The sequence below is a fragment of the Stegodyphus dumicola genome, chromosome X1, assembly GCF_044657685.1.
Source record: "Stegodyphus dumicola isolate Sdum_Otavi_A_Nest chromosome X1, ASM4465768v1".
NCBI classification, from domain to species: Eukaryota; Metazoa; Arthropoda; class Arachnida; order Araneae; family Eresidae; genus Stegodyphus; species Stegodyphus dumicola.
The window spans coordinates 191,018,094-191,033,891 of NC_140780.1; the positions used below are offsets into that span (position 1 = coordinate 191,018,094).

At 32.8% G+C, this 15,798-nt stretch overlaps 1 protein-coding gene across 1 annotated transcript in view; it reads left to right on the forward strand.

Annotated features, from left to right (window-relative positions):
- LOC118201309 (uncharacterized) overlaps positions 1-15,798 on the forward strand; it is a 182,068-nt gene that overhangs the window by 86,599 nt on the left and 79,671 nt on the right. The gene's annotated exons all lie outside the window — the stretch shown is intronic.

Genomic DNA, 15,798 nt, shown 5'->3' on the forward strand with positions numbered 1-15,798 from the left:
AAAATTACATTCAGTATTAAATTTCTGAAGCTCGCTGAAACAGAGATAATGTACTTTTTGCGATTAACAGCTAAGGTTATTCGCTTTGGGCGCATATTTCCTGTGAAGAATTGCAAATTTCCCTTGAAATTTCTGAGCAATTTAGTAAAATTATTCGTTGAAAGATCTGATACTGATACAATTAAAATTACTTGTGTACTTAATTTATATTAACTTATTAGAAATTTACTTTGCTTAATGAGGGGATGGCATTTGGAAATCGGGCTATATAGACAGAGTGGTGAAAACACAAATTATATCTTCTTGAACTTACTGAATTCAAGCTGAAGTTTTAAAGGGCGGTAATATTGTTTTATAATGTATATTTATTCTTCAGTTTGCTGTTAACTTTATGATACGAAAAATGAAATAGTGGCAGTAGTTGTTTTTTTTTTTTTTTTTTTTTTTTTTTTTTTGTCTTGTGGGCACAAGATAATATCTAAATAAATTAAAGAGATTAATTTAATTAATTAAAGCAGTTATATTATAAATTAATTAAGATTAAATCAATTTAATTTTTAATAGAATTACTTTTATTTAAAAACTAAAGTTGGTTTTTCATTTTAGTTAATAAATTGCGGTATCATAAAGAAAAATCAATAAAAAGCTTTTCTTATACAGGAATAAAAAGGCTGTAAAATTACAGTCTAAGTGGCATGGAAAAGAAAATAAATACGTGTCTCAAATTATGGACAGTGTGGATACTTATTTATCAATGTAAATACCCCCCCCCAATAGACAAAACGTTTTTACTACGCTTGTGCTTCCCTCCCCACGGCTTTAAAATAAGGATACCAAAACGTGCCACGTAGTGTTTTGCAGCAGCGGCGTTTTTAAGCATTTGGTTTTGGAAGGGTGGACTGAAAAATTCTAGACTGCAAAAGCTGTACAACTTTATGTTAAAAGGAAAGAAAAATGAAAACACTTAAAATCTTTTGTGTTTTTTCATGTAAGATTACGTGTTCTGATTTTATCCTGACTGTTTAGTTTCTTTGTAGTTACGTCTCTTTTTCCTTCTTATGTTTTTTCTTATAATACGTAGAATTATGTATATTCTAGACAAACAACATATATGTGCTTCAGGTTTTTGATTATTGGCATGACATTCGAGTACAAGCCCAGTTTTGTCCTTGCGAAGCAATCAGATTTCGCAAACAGACTTTTTTTCCTTTTTGCAGTGGGCGAAGGCGACACTTTTCGTTAACATTGTTGTAATCATTTCATTGTAGGAACTTACAGAAAATCTTAACTGCGAAGTGTTTTGGCATAATGCTACCTGTGTTTTTCTCTGTTCTCTGGATTGTTTAGAAGGCTGCCATTTCTTTGATTCTTGTATTCAGTTCTTGTATTCTCTTTAATGCTGAAGAGCGAGTAAGAATTACAGCACATCTTTATAATAAATTCATTTCAGATTGTTTAAAAAAATAATTAAACAATATTTACATTAGTGACAAATTTGGAGCGTGTTTTTAATGCGTTCTGGTACATAGGTGACTAAGAGATAAGCAAATTTATAGACAAGATATTTTTCAAATTATGATTATTTTTTACATTTCTGTAATCAAAAGAGCTGGAATAGCTTCATGTCTTTTTATCGTTGCCTCTGCTCATCACTCAAATTAATCTAGCATCCGAAGAAATTAAAGTATCGCAGTAAAATATATTGCAGTCTAAAAAACAAGTCTTGAAATTTTCCTGATTTATAAAATTCTCCTGAAGTATACATGACTGTAATATATGAGAATGTAAAAGGAAGAATTTCAGTAATAAATTAATTACAGCTGCTTAGAAATAGTACAAAAGTAAAAACATCTTGTTTTTCGTTAATAATATTTATTATCTATTATTAATATTTCATTATTTAAGTGATCTTTTACATGGCTGTATTTTCCGTTAACAAAAAATGTTTATGACATCGATTCTACTGGCTGATCCTAGAGTTAACCTCAATTCCCCTAAATTCTCTTCCTATCCCCACTTTGTTTTTTTCAAATCCGCTGTTTAAATATTTGAGTAGATTTCATTTATGTTTAAGTAAGAATCGAAATCTAACTTGTTTAATTTTCTTACTGTGATTTCGTTGAAAATCCTAGTCTCATTTTACTTTTGACTGTTCTCTGTCTTCAATTAAATATCGCCCAAGATAATTTGGACTTTTAAGACCTTTTGTTTCTTGTTTTGCAGCTTATAACCATTGTAAGAAAGATGTACCAAGCTGTTAAGTATTCTCGCCGGTATCAAGATTTTATGGAAAAAGCGAATTAAATGTAACATTGAAATTGATCATGATAATGGTGGAAATAATTTAATTGATGATGGTTTTAACAACAGTTTTCTTGATAGATGATTATTAATGTTTCAACCGAAGAAACAGCATCCCTGCTGTTTAAATTTGTAGTTTAACGTCTTGTATATAAAATGCTTATTCTTGCTGTTTCTTGTTATTTTTGCCTTAACTTAAACATCAAAAGCTAGCGGATTTAGCAAATAGCCCTTCCTCTCAACGGCGCTTATTTCATCATTCTGAAATCTTTTCTAAAACCTCTTGTCTTAGGACTGAACACAATCATGGGTAATTTGGAGAAAAGAGACGATTCCAGACTAATGGTAGTTCCTTTTATCTTGCTTTCTCAGTTTTAACGTCTATTGTTCCCCCTTCCAACGATGTCAAACTCAACTAAGATGTTTTATGAGGCGTTTACCTTGCACAGGGCATTAGTCTGTGACTTTTAGGAAATGAGAGAGGCTTTGTTTTCAGCTTTTCAGTTTTATATTTGATGTTTGCGGAATGGTATTTTACACTGAAAGAGCAGCCCTATGGAATACTGGACCGCAGAAAGTTATTTAATTTTTAAATACTAATTCCACATTAATTGTCTGTGAAAATGATATTCCTTACATAACTGACTCGAAGCATGTGTTTTGCAACACTTTCCTAAATATGAATTAAATCGAAAAACAGATAAAATTCTCTTGATCTTCCGGTTGGTAATTGGTCTGTTCGAGGAGGGACAGCTTTACTCTTTTCATTCAAGCTTCGTTTCATACTTTGTGTTAATCAGTGGGAAGTAGTGATGTTCTTGCTCGATAAGGTTAATAAAATTGTAGATATTCTTAACTTCCGCGTCTAAGGTTCAAGACATTTTTGTAGAGCCGCGAAACGAGTAGTATAATCCAGATAATTAAAATTCTTCCCGGAAGTGAAGCTGTATTGTATTGTCTGTATAAATTTTCCCTTCCCGCACTTACATAAAGTGATCGAATAAGCGAACGAGTCATGTGAATACAAATTTGTACTGAGATACAGATTCGCACATTTGGATGCTTTATGAAATGTACATTTATTTGAGACTGAATATGATTTTTTTTAGTATACTAGATTATTTTCTTATTTCGTTAATCAGTCTGGGGTTCTGGTTGCTTTCTGTCCATTTGGTGTTAATGTATTTGTATGAGATAACTGGTAGTAAACTCCCAACTTTATTCTGTTTTTTATTCTAAATGCGTCTGTAATTCGTAATAAAAATTTTTATTGGAAAACTTCGCTAGAGAAGATCCTTTCCTTAAGACTTGTCTTACATTGACGCGAGGGGATTTCAATCTCTAAATCTTGTTTGCCGATCGTCTAGCACTGTTTTACAGTTTAGCACGGAATTTTTACTTACTCTCATATAATTTAAATTTTGCTGAATGCAGCGGTTTCTAAAGGACGTTCGATGAAGTAATTGATTCGATAGTTATTCGGGTGTAGCCCGCTCTTTGATTCATATTTTAGTGCCATTGTATGTGTATGTTCTCGGAAATTATAGTCTTGCAAAACAGATTACTTGAGTGATACAGGAATAAATTTGTCTGTTGTTGTTTTACTTTTAAGTACTTTTATTTCTGTTTTTACATTATGTTATAAAGTACTTTCTCCCTCCTTTCATTATGCCTTCATGATGTAATTGGAAGCATGTTGGACGCGTATTCGAGAGGTCTAGAGTTCGAGTTCCGACAAGGACATTGCATATTTTTCATGTCTCCTCCTTCAAAATAGCCTAATATCTCTACAGTGTAATAACTCGGGTCTAATTAGCTACTTTTTTGCACCTTTTTAAAAAATTTAATTAGTAGTGACTAATCAATTTAAATCAGTGTAATGTATTTTGTCATATTTTTTGTATTCTTTTAAGAAAAAGGTTTGAGAGAATACTTATAAGTTACTATACCTAAAAAGTGAAATAGAGAATTATATCTTCAGTTAAATGAAATAGTTGTTTGAAGGCGAAGAGGTAGGAAAACTAAACCAAATGGAAAAGCCGATTCTCCTATATATATATATATATATATATATATATATTCATACACACACAGAGTATCCCACCTTCTTTGATGATTGATGTTTTTCGATACGTCTCCCTTCGGGATTGATAGATTGATACGAAAAACCACATCAGTCATTTAGGCGTTCATTCCGCAGAATTTTTTCAAGCTGAACCATCCAAGCTTCAGACATCTGGCGAATTCTGGACTCATTTTTCGCTCTTCTTTGTTAATCTGTATTTCCGTCTTCCTCTCCCTTCTTTTTATCTCTGTCTTTCCCAATCAAATTTTATAATTGCTTTTAATTGCAAAAGTATACTTCACTTTTCACACAAAGGTAAATATTGTTACCTTCTCCTCAATGGATAATGTATAAGTAGCTTTTATTTTTAACATCACTTGCTCATGAATTCTCAGTTCCTGCGTCATTAATTCTAACGATTACTCTCATTCCGCCAATCGTTATTGTTAATGGATAGAAATTAATTGCCATTAAAAAATGCGTATTCATTAACCTTGTACGAATCCTTTTTATGAATGTAATCCAAAAAATTATTTGCATTTCGTTTTTGGTTCAACTTTTTTTAATATTTGCTATCATTTTTTCTTAATTATAGGTATTTTTGTTTAAATTAAGTTTCATGTCATTAAACGAAGCTCTGGTTTTGATAATGTATAACCTTAGAAAATGTTTATTACTCGTATTATTTAAAGGCTGGATTTCAGTTTGTAACAGTATCCCGAATTTCGCCAACATTTTTCTTTGCGTTGTTTATCCTGAATATGCATGTAAAAACAAAATATTTTTTCACTGTTATGGTATTATCAAGTTAAGTTCAAGAAAATGCTAAGCTCTCTCAGGTGATGAAAATTTCTTACAAAATTGTCAATTTTAAGAAACTTTGAATTAGCCTCATGTTAACTTAAACAACTGAAAAATGTGTTTTTATTTTTCATTTCCAATCCTGAACCTCCTTAGTTCTCGTGTTTTAGCTGTAGCAAATCAGTGCTTTAATTAAATAATTCCGAATGTAAAAAGTATTCAGATTTCCGGGAATTTGATGAACTTAAATTCTGTTTAGTTTTTTATTACCCAGAAAATGATTTCTAATTAACTAAAATTTTAATTGCAAAGCTGAAAGGTATGAGTCGAACGTGAAAAGGTCCTCTCTACGTTGGTTGTAACATTAATTTTTTTGGTAGGAATTCATAGCTTTATGTTGGTAATTATTTGAGTCGTAATAAACGTAGGGGGTGGGCGGAAGAAATGTTTTTCCTTTTTGTTATATTTTTAACTTTTGCTCTGCATAATCTATTAATCTTGATTTTCCATTTCTTTCAAATCGTGCAACGTTATTCCTTCCTTGTACGAAGTAAAGGAAGTATCGTAATCACGAAAAATTCCGGGTATCATTTATTTCAACGAAAATATCCATTTTGACCGTTATCGAATGCAATTTAACGATGTTTTGCCGTGACATCTCTACGTAAGGCAGAATAAAGGACTTTATTTTTCCCCCAAACAGAATTATAAAAGGGATTTAAAAAGGATTCAAAAGGTATTTTTTTCCGTCGCGTCTGTACGTATGTATGTATATAAATGTATATATCTCGCATAACTCAAAAACGAGTAGCCTCAGAACGTTGAAATTTTCTATATATAGGACTTCTATAATATGTAGTTGTGCACCTCCCTTTATGGCTGCTTTTGGCAAAACCACAAAAGTATATGGATATACATACCCACTTTGTTACTTGGCTCAGTGAGCTTCCTTCTTCTTCTTCTTCTTTTTTTTTTTTTTTTTTTTTTTTTTTTTTTTTTTTTATATATATATGCTAGTAAATTGTGAATTTTTTGCTTTAGAAATGATTGAATTATGTTATTCTTATCTTCCGGTTAAGGTTTTTATGCCTTTAGTTAAACTGCATGCAATTGCTGTAGAATTATCAACAATTTAAAAGTTGTTTAAGTACGGCTAAGCCTAATTTTTGTTTGCCATAGCAGCCATATTTGTTTACATTTGAAACTTAGCAGAATAGTGAATTCAGTTTCTGCACCTTCAATGTATTTCTACCGAGTGGTAACCGAGAAACCTAAACTTTCATTTTTGTACACCGAAAAATCTGCCTTGTTGCCTGCTGGACGAATTGCTTGTTTTTGCTTAGAAACTCTAATTTTAATTGTAATTTTTTTTATTGTTTTAACTGTATTTAGTGTTTTATTTATTTATTTATTTTTTCTATATTTTTCAATTTTTAATGAAGATATTTTGAGGTTCTATGTATTTTTGCCTTGCCGTGAAATGAGAACTGAATTAATTGAATGAGATATATATCTCTAATGAAATTCGAGGAAATAAAGTGTTTTGTATTAGCAGTAAATGTTGTCGCCAGTCTGTCTTGGATAGAGGAGAATGTTTACCAGTAGTGTATGCGCATTAGGTAAGCGACGCTGAATCGTCTGTTATAAACTGTTTCTTTTTTATGCTTAATTTCTTTTATATATCGTTTTAGATTTATTATAGTATTTGAATAGAACATGTGGCAACGATTATATAATTCTTCAGATGCTATAATTTTTGTGCATTCTAAGTTAAAATGAATGAGTGTAACGCTGTTAAGTGAACCTACCGCCAGAATGTGATGTACACACAAGATTTCTATCTTAAAAATTTAGCAGTAATATTTGTCTTACTGTCAGTTCTATGAAGTCGTTAGAGTTGCATGTGAGGGAAATTTTTGCCGCTGTCTTTCAAACGTGTATGAGCAAAGGGAAATTTTTTGCATTGCAGTAAAAACACAAATTAATTCGCAATAAACGTTCATTCTGCCCAAGAGCTTATTTGAGTTATAGGGTATTTCTTCCGCCTTCTTGGCACTTGGCATGCCTTCGAAGTGTAGTGGGCAGCAAGCTGGACGCGTATTTCAGAGGTGGTCCGTGGTTCGATTTTCGGCGAAGACGTTGCTCAATTTTCATCTTTCATGCTTCCAAAAAATACCTAATGTCTCTACAAGGCTTTTAAGTTCCCCCTTCTTCTATAAATTATATTTTGCTGTGAAATCTGTACTTTCAGTTTCCAAAAATTTTGCCATATATTATGCTGCATATAACTGAACTTTGATATTCCGTTTGTTTTATTTCATTTCATCTGAATTTTCAGCGCCGTTTCCTGTCGTGAACAGTCAGTAAGGGCGCACTATATTTTCCATTCAAGATGTAAATATACAGGAATAACTGCACTATTGTGCAGATTTGAATAGCTTAGGAAATTGTTTTCAACCCGAAATGGCCAATTAAAATTTTTCTGAATATGTGTTTTCCAGATTGAAACTGCTGAAGATACCAGCAATGCATTTGCCTTCATTAGTACATAGGATACAGAAAAACAGACAACGCGAGCAAATGATGAGGTATTAACTTAGAGAATATATACATTCTAAGGAAGTTTTTAAATTAATATGCATATAGATATTTTGAAATATATCTCAGAAATAGCATTTACACGAATGTAAGAGGAAAAGAATGGCTGATAGATTGGAAGTTGGTTAGTTACTGTTGGTCATTCCTTAAGACTTAATTACTTCACAAAATGTCTTCTCAAGGTTACACAGGTAATTTATTAGAGAAAGTCAAGGTCTTTCAAGGGCAATTGCAGTAAAAAAGACGGGTATCTCTCTCCATTGACGACACGAAGTCGTAACGTAACTTCAGATTACATCTGACCTTGCAATAATCACTAGCACAAGAATAAACAGAGTTATTGCTTTCTGAAATCTGCAGGAAAATGGCCTATACGCAAAGGCGAACGATTTGTAGTATGTATGTGTCTCTCTTTTTTCCCTTTCCAGGTTAGACTGCTAAAGGTGTTGTTTCTAGTTTTGACGGTGAAGTTCAAATCATTGAGCCAGATTTCGCTTTAGCGATGAACAAAGGGTCAGTTTAAATATTGACGTTCAACGTAATTTGATAGAAAATATATGAGACATTACATAGAATGCAACATTACATAGAATGTGTGTGAAAGACTACATTCATGGCAATGGTTTGCTTGTCTGAAGAAGAATCATGGTAAATAATCGCGTCACTCTGCATGTTTAAGGGATTCTGTAAGCGATAAGGGTGCGTAAAGAGGTTCTACATACCCGAGGTAAAGCTCTTTAGTGGATCTGTAGTACCTGAATTTTTCAAACTCATTATCTTTCTTGAGCTTATCAACCCTCCGTGGAGGAAAAGTAACTTGAAAATAGTTTTCTGTGAATTAATCACTATGCACTCCATAACTCAGTCTTGTTGAAACGTAATATGTCTTAAAGCACTTGTCGTAGCACACAGTTTTCCTCCGAGGAACTCAAATTAGTCCTCTTAGGAGAATGTGTATAAATCCTTTTAGATTTATTTCAACTTCGCCCGAAAACCTTCCTTTCCGCATGCCTTCGTGGTGTAATTGGAAGCATACTCGATTCGTTTTCGAGAACTCCTAGGTTGTAGTCCCGGCGAAGGCATTGTACATTTTTCACATCTCATGTGTCAAAAAACCGTATGACTCTACAACCTCTTCCATGCATGTTCGTGAGTGCGTAATGATCGCGATGCTAACTATTCCTAGTATAATGGGTTATTTCTCCATGCCTTCATCTCATTGGAAGAAACCTCCACATCAACCTCATAAGATTTTAAAAAGACAACCCTTTTTACCATATGATTTGAAGTTATTTTCCTTTTATCCTGCTCTACTTGTTGCTAGAGCATATCTCAGTCATTTCTCCATGCCTTCATCAGCATTTTAGGTTCATTTCATCAATTCACTTGATACAGTGGGTTTCTGCATCTTGAATTTTATTCACCATTTGTCTGGCGCATAATAACCCTCGAGGTTTTGTGCCATTAAAAAATCAACCAGCCAACCTAGTATAATGAAAATACATAATTTATGCTTTCTGAAATCTTATGTGTACTTCCTGTACAAATTTTTAGCATGCGCCTCTTGTAGCATGTAAATAGCGTTGTATTCAAGTTTGTGTGAAAATTCAGAGCATTCCTTTTTATGCATCGCGAACGAGATGAGTTTTCTAATTTGTCATTTAAGTGTATATGCATATAGCGGAGAGATGCTGGGAAAAATTATTTATCACTGTCATTCATCATTGCCCGGAACGACAAAAAAATACAGCTGTTATTAATCAACTGAACAGAAGATGAGTACAGAAGTCGGGAGCAAAAATTAATTTTTAATTGTGTATTAACGGAGCTATGATGTATAAACTGATAAGACTTAACCCTTTGTTGCATCATGTCCACTCTTGTAGACAAAAGTTTAAATTTGTTTATTCTTCTGTAAATGCCTTAACAGATTCCATTCCTGTGTTTATTCATTCTATATTATTAGAACTTTCAACTGTCGATCATAGATGGCTATATAGCATCACTAAGTAAAGCATTGCTATTTGGAAAATGGCTGCTTCTTCTGTTTCCAAGTTAGTGCAGTTTCTCATAGTAAACATTATATAATATTGCTTACATTTTCTTATACTGCCATTTTTTATTCATAATTAGTAATTTTAGACATTTTATTTAAAATGTCAGTTTGAGAAAAATTGTGGAGTGGGTAGATAAAGATCTACCGAAAAGAGTGAATTGAAATCCAAATGTACTGCTTATCAAGCCAAAACACCACTGGAAATGTTTGTTTGGCAAGGAATTTCTAGAACATTTGAATCCAGTAGGTACATGTTACAAACTCTTAGCAATCTTAGCAATTTTGGGGGATTTGTATGTACATGTCTGTTGTAGATTTACCATTTAGAAGATGGTAATGATCACTGCAAACAAGGCAGGAAATGATTTCAAATGCAATGACCGTAAATCGTTGGGAAGAGATTTATATGCATGTACGTATATGCATGCTGCCCACTGTAGTGAACAAACTGTAGCAATTATTTAATACGAAATTTGAATAAAATTAATTTTTTTATTATTACTAAGGTTATTTTAAGTAGAAAAAATACAAACATTTTCGTTTAACTTCTCTAGATTATTCGTATGCAACAAAGGGTTAAAATCAACCTAATAAACGGCCCACCAGCGGCCGAGCGGTAAAATCGTTGAACATTGGTAGTTCGGTCCGAGTTTCGAATCCCGCGAACGGGCTGGCTGCATGGGCGTTTTCGTGGTTTTCCCCATGTGCAACGTGGGTAAAACCACGAAACGAGCCAGTTTTCCTTAGCAAGTCCTCCACGAAGGCATCCCTCCACTTAGACAGATAGCCCTAGTGTACTTTGCCATATTCTTAATAAACCAAGCCAACATAATTAAAATGTAAGTGAAAAATTTCGATTAGTAGATGCGCATTTCCTGTTTAATTCAGTCTTTTTTTTATCCCCTGCCACCCCTTTTCTTTTTGCTTGCAAAATCTCACTGTACTAATGGGTCATTCGATCTTCGCCCAGTCCTTCCTGGGTTCAGATATTCATGTAATCTAATAAACTGCGAACAGTATTTTAAATACGAGTAATTCGGCCTTGTGAACTTCTCAAAAATAAATCGATAATACTTTTTCCCATATTCTTTTACGTTTTATTAAAAACTGTAATACTTGCTGTAAAGCCGCATTCTAACCGATATCTTTTGGAAGGGTGGGATATTTTTTTCTATACTGAAGAGGAATGTTTAACAGCTTTGTTTGACGTAATATATTTCAGTAAACTTTAGCTTGTCGAGTACAGGCTATTTGATCATGAAAAACAGCACTCACGTTCATTATTATCCGCCATGCTCTGGTCGCTGAACCACTAATGAGTTGGATTGGGAGATATAAAATAAATGACACAAACACACAGGAAACACGCCTGTAGACCGTCATTGTTATTGCCTTTCACTGCGCTTGCAGATGTGATGTGGTTTCTGATTTAATATGGCACCGATTACTTAGACGAACAAGGGCTTAATATCCGAAGATGTGTAAGAATTAGTGAACGCATTTATGTGACTGAGAGAGATTGAAGGTGTATTTTGTGAACCAATTCCTTCTTCTCGTAACAAATACTGTCTAAATATGATTTATGACTATGGACGTCAGTCAAGTTTAATAAATTGACTTATTGAGTTTCAAATGCTAGCAAAAGAAATCGTTACAATTGCAGTCATCTGCCCTATTGTTATTTGAATGCGGGTATCTGAAAGGGAAAGACTAATGCCTAGTTCCAATATAACGCCATGTTAAAATTGCAGGACTCGGGAAATTCTCCAAAATGGAATTTTCTGACTTTTAGCTAGCTGTTTGCTGTTATTGTATGTAAAATGTAGCTTTCCGTTAATGCTTTAAATATTTGTTGCTAGAGCTTATTATTAAAAATTTATGTCTGTTTGTTGGCAAAGAAAAAGTAAATTCTTTTTAACTTTAAAACCCTTCTTGTGTTGAAGTACATGTTTCATTTATATTTAAGCAACAGTGTTTTAGTGTGCTAACTGCTGCATCGGCACGCACTGAACCTTGTTTTCATTGTGGCCAAATGATACGCATTTTCAATCCAAATGATACACATTTTCAATTCAAATGATATTTTTTGTCTTGAACAAATAACATGCAAGAAAACTTTTTGGGTTTACCTGAATGATTAGCATGGGCTGACTGATTCCTGTGCCGTTGCGTTCGGGTTCGAGTCCTGGTTAAGACTTGGGCGTTTGTGAGTCTCTTTGCGAAATATTATTCTATATGCGAAGCTTGGAGGTCGAAAATTGAAAATTAATGGCGAGGGCCGCAATCGAAGCTTCATGAGTTAGCTTAGTCAAATAAAGTTTTAAAGTCACTTACTTTATTTGTTGTTTTAAATGTGGCTCTTTATCGGACGAAACAGTTAAAAAAGAGTGAAATGGCACACGATTGGAGAGAGGTAAAGGTTTTAGCGCAATTTTATAAAATAAATTAATTACGTTTGGGTATTCTTTCGAAACCCATTACGCTCTGACATTCTTGCGTCTGAATTAAAAGTTCGAGAAAAGAAATCAACATTTTTTCACCTCTCTCTTTTTCTCTGCCTAGTTAAATTCGACAAAAGAATGATTAAGTTTCATATTTAAATACAATAATGTTCATGCGCAAATGACTTTTTGAAGCGAAATAGCATATATTTTTTAAATTCCATGAAAACCGTTTCTTTTTCCAAGTCAGGTGCCCTGTCACACGTTTGTAAGCTTTTTACTTCAATAACGGAAGGCATGTAAAATAGATAACTTTTTACCCTTTAAAGCTAATGAATATTATTTGTCCAGTTTAAGGCTATTACTGTATTTTATGGATTCTGATTTAACATTTTTCCCTTATTATTTTCAGTATTAAGTAAACGTAAATGCTTATTATATTGTGCATGTTACAGTTTCAGCGCTTACTCATAAATAGATTTCCAGCTCAAAAAACGAGAAAAAAAGAGATACAATTAACATTTTTATCAGTGTTATAGTAGTATTCTGTATCGGCTCACCAGTGGTCAAGTGACTAAAACTGCTGAATACTGCTTAGCTCTACGAGGTTTCTATCCTAGCAGACTGACATCACATATTTAAGTCGCCAGCTGTAAAAGACTCGATTGTTCAATTATAGAATTACCAGTGTCACAACTTAGAAGAATATAGGAAGAATATGGATAATTATGTATATCATGCAAGTATTTGTTATGATTCTAATAACTGAGACTTCAGTGGTTGAATAATCTAGCGGATACGCTGAGGCTGCTTGCAGTGTAAAACCATAAAAAATATTACGACGCAGACTATTTGTTCTATGATTGTGTATTTTTTTTTTATTATCGCAATTTTATATTCGTACAGTAGTATCGAGCATGAAAAATACTCCTCTGCAAAAAAAGTAAGTTTTAAAATTTTTTCCATGTTCACTGCAAATATTAAATTTTAGTTTTCAGTTGGTTTAGGTCTCAGCTCTGTAATTTTACCTAATATTCTGTGGTGTGGTTGGTGCTGTAGGTGATGTGTGGCTGATGGTAAATGTGTGGCTGATGGTAAATGTGTGGCTGATGGTGATGTGTGGCTGATGGTTATCACTTAGTGCGGACTTTTCCAGCGATATACATAGTACATTGTTTTTTCGAATTTTAAAAGTGAATATACAGTCATTTTTTTGATTTTATGTGTTACTATCTGTTAGTGTGAATCCGGAACTGCGAAACAAATAAAATAGCATTTGACCTTTCTGAAGCGAATTTTGAGTTACGCTTAACAATCATAACTTGACCTAGAACTCGGTATCTTTGAGAACGCCGTCAGGTTTTGTTTAATTTTATATGTAAATAATTCGAAAATAGTAAAAGATAGTTCATGTCATGTATTATGTAAAAAATTATGAAGGGGTCAAGTATTTTGCCTGTCTGGGCAAAAGACTCGTTTTATGCAGAATAGTGACAAAAACTCAATTGCATTTACGCAGTACAGTGATTAGATTAAAAAAGCAACTTGTTAAATTAAACGTATAGCACCTTGTTAAATTAAGTGTTCGTAGGGGGCAAATTAACTTTTTCTTTTTTAAATAGGTCATAGCTCGTTATTTTCTTGTATCGAAGTAAAGTTATTTGCTGTAGAATAGAACTAACGAAGGATTCATGTATTAGGGCATTAAAAAATATTTTTCCGCCTATGCGCTAGAAGCGTATGCGCATTCCTTAACAATGCTGCAACGAATCTGCGAAATGAACTCGCAGTGATAGAATGCTAGTGTTTCCAGATCAAATCAAACTCGACATTCTTAGGTCGGAATATTAAAGAAGAATATAGGAAGAATATGGATAATTATGCATATCATGCAAGTATTTGTTATGATTCTAATAACTGAGGCTTCAGTGGTTTAATAATCTATATAAATCTATAAAATATGCTATGCTCTAATCTATAAAATATCCTTAAATTAATAAAAAATAAAACCTAATTTCCAGCGTTCATTTATTGAGATAATCTAATAAACATACATAACGGCAATAGAATATACTTAAATTTAATGCAAAATAAAACCTAATTTCCAACATTCATTTATTGAGATAATCTAATAAACATGCATAACGGCATTATTTAAAAAAAACTCCAATTACACAGTGTTTGGAAGAATAGATACACTATATATTCCACAGACCACTATAGACCACAGAGGCTCTATTTCAGGAACAGTAGATTCACAATTAGCATTGTAGCATTTCTTGTAGAGCAGATATTCACACGCAAAATAAGCACAAATTCAGCATTCTCACGATAATTTCACTCGCTGAAGGCAGTTGAAGTAGATACAGAGCAATGAGAAGATTCACAATGCGTTCTTTGATTGACATTGCATTACATTTACTTTTAATATAAGCAATATTATTCATATCAGTCATTGTTTGATTCAACAGGAAGTAAGTCTTTTCAAACGCCTTACATATGGCATCTTTACCAAATTACTTGAAAGAACTGCTAGAATCTGAATTAATTGCCCAGTTGTTCGAATTTGGCAGCTAGCCAAAGAGCGCAAAATCTCAAGATGTTCGTTTATATTAAACATCCAGTAAATAATGTACACGTCTGCTTCTCCTTCCGCCATATATATTGGACACCCGTGAATTCGTCCTTACTTCAAAAATAAGAAATAAAGTAATATTTCAGTAGTGAAATAATTGCTAACATGTGATTTGCATTGATTTCGGAAATATTTTTAAAGTATATACTAAATAGCTTACTTAATAATAGATTAGTTTCATTTTTAAATATTTTGCTGTAATATGTATAAAAAATATTTTAAGTAGTAATTATTTTAACAAAATTTTAAACAATTATTTAACACGTATTTTAGTACTAATTAAATTTAATAAATCAAAAGTATTTATATTAAATTTACATTTCATTAGATGAATCTATCTTAGATTAATATATTTAGATGAAATAAAGTAATGAAACATTGCAAAGTAAATCAATCTTATGCGGACTTCAAATTCTTGAAAGGGCAGATTTAGTCTCTTTTCATTTTCTAAAAATAATGTTGATGAACTAAAAAAAAAAAATTCTATAACAACCACGTTTAAAAGCGGTCATATCATGACGTTTCAGCAACGTCGGCAAATTGCCAAGATGCAACGGCAAATATTTTGCATCTTCGCAATGTTGTAAAGACGTCGTAAAAGTTACCAGGACCACTTGCAACCTCTCGGACCAGTTTGCAACGTCATGCGCTACTTGGGGCATCTTACCTTGAGAAGCGGATGAAGTACATGCGTCCAACGAATGTACTGTAAAAGAAAGGTATGTTGTGTTTGAAAATGGGTATCATTCGAAAAGATTAGAAAGAGTTTAAAAAAATACACCTGTAAAATTTACGAGGAGTAAACTCGGATTATGTTTACTGAAAATAAATCGGAATGGAATTTATAACTATCTGAATGCTGTTGTGAAACAATTTCAAGCGTGTTTAAATAGAATTATTG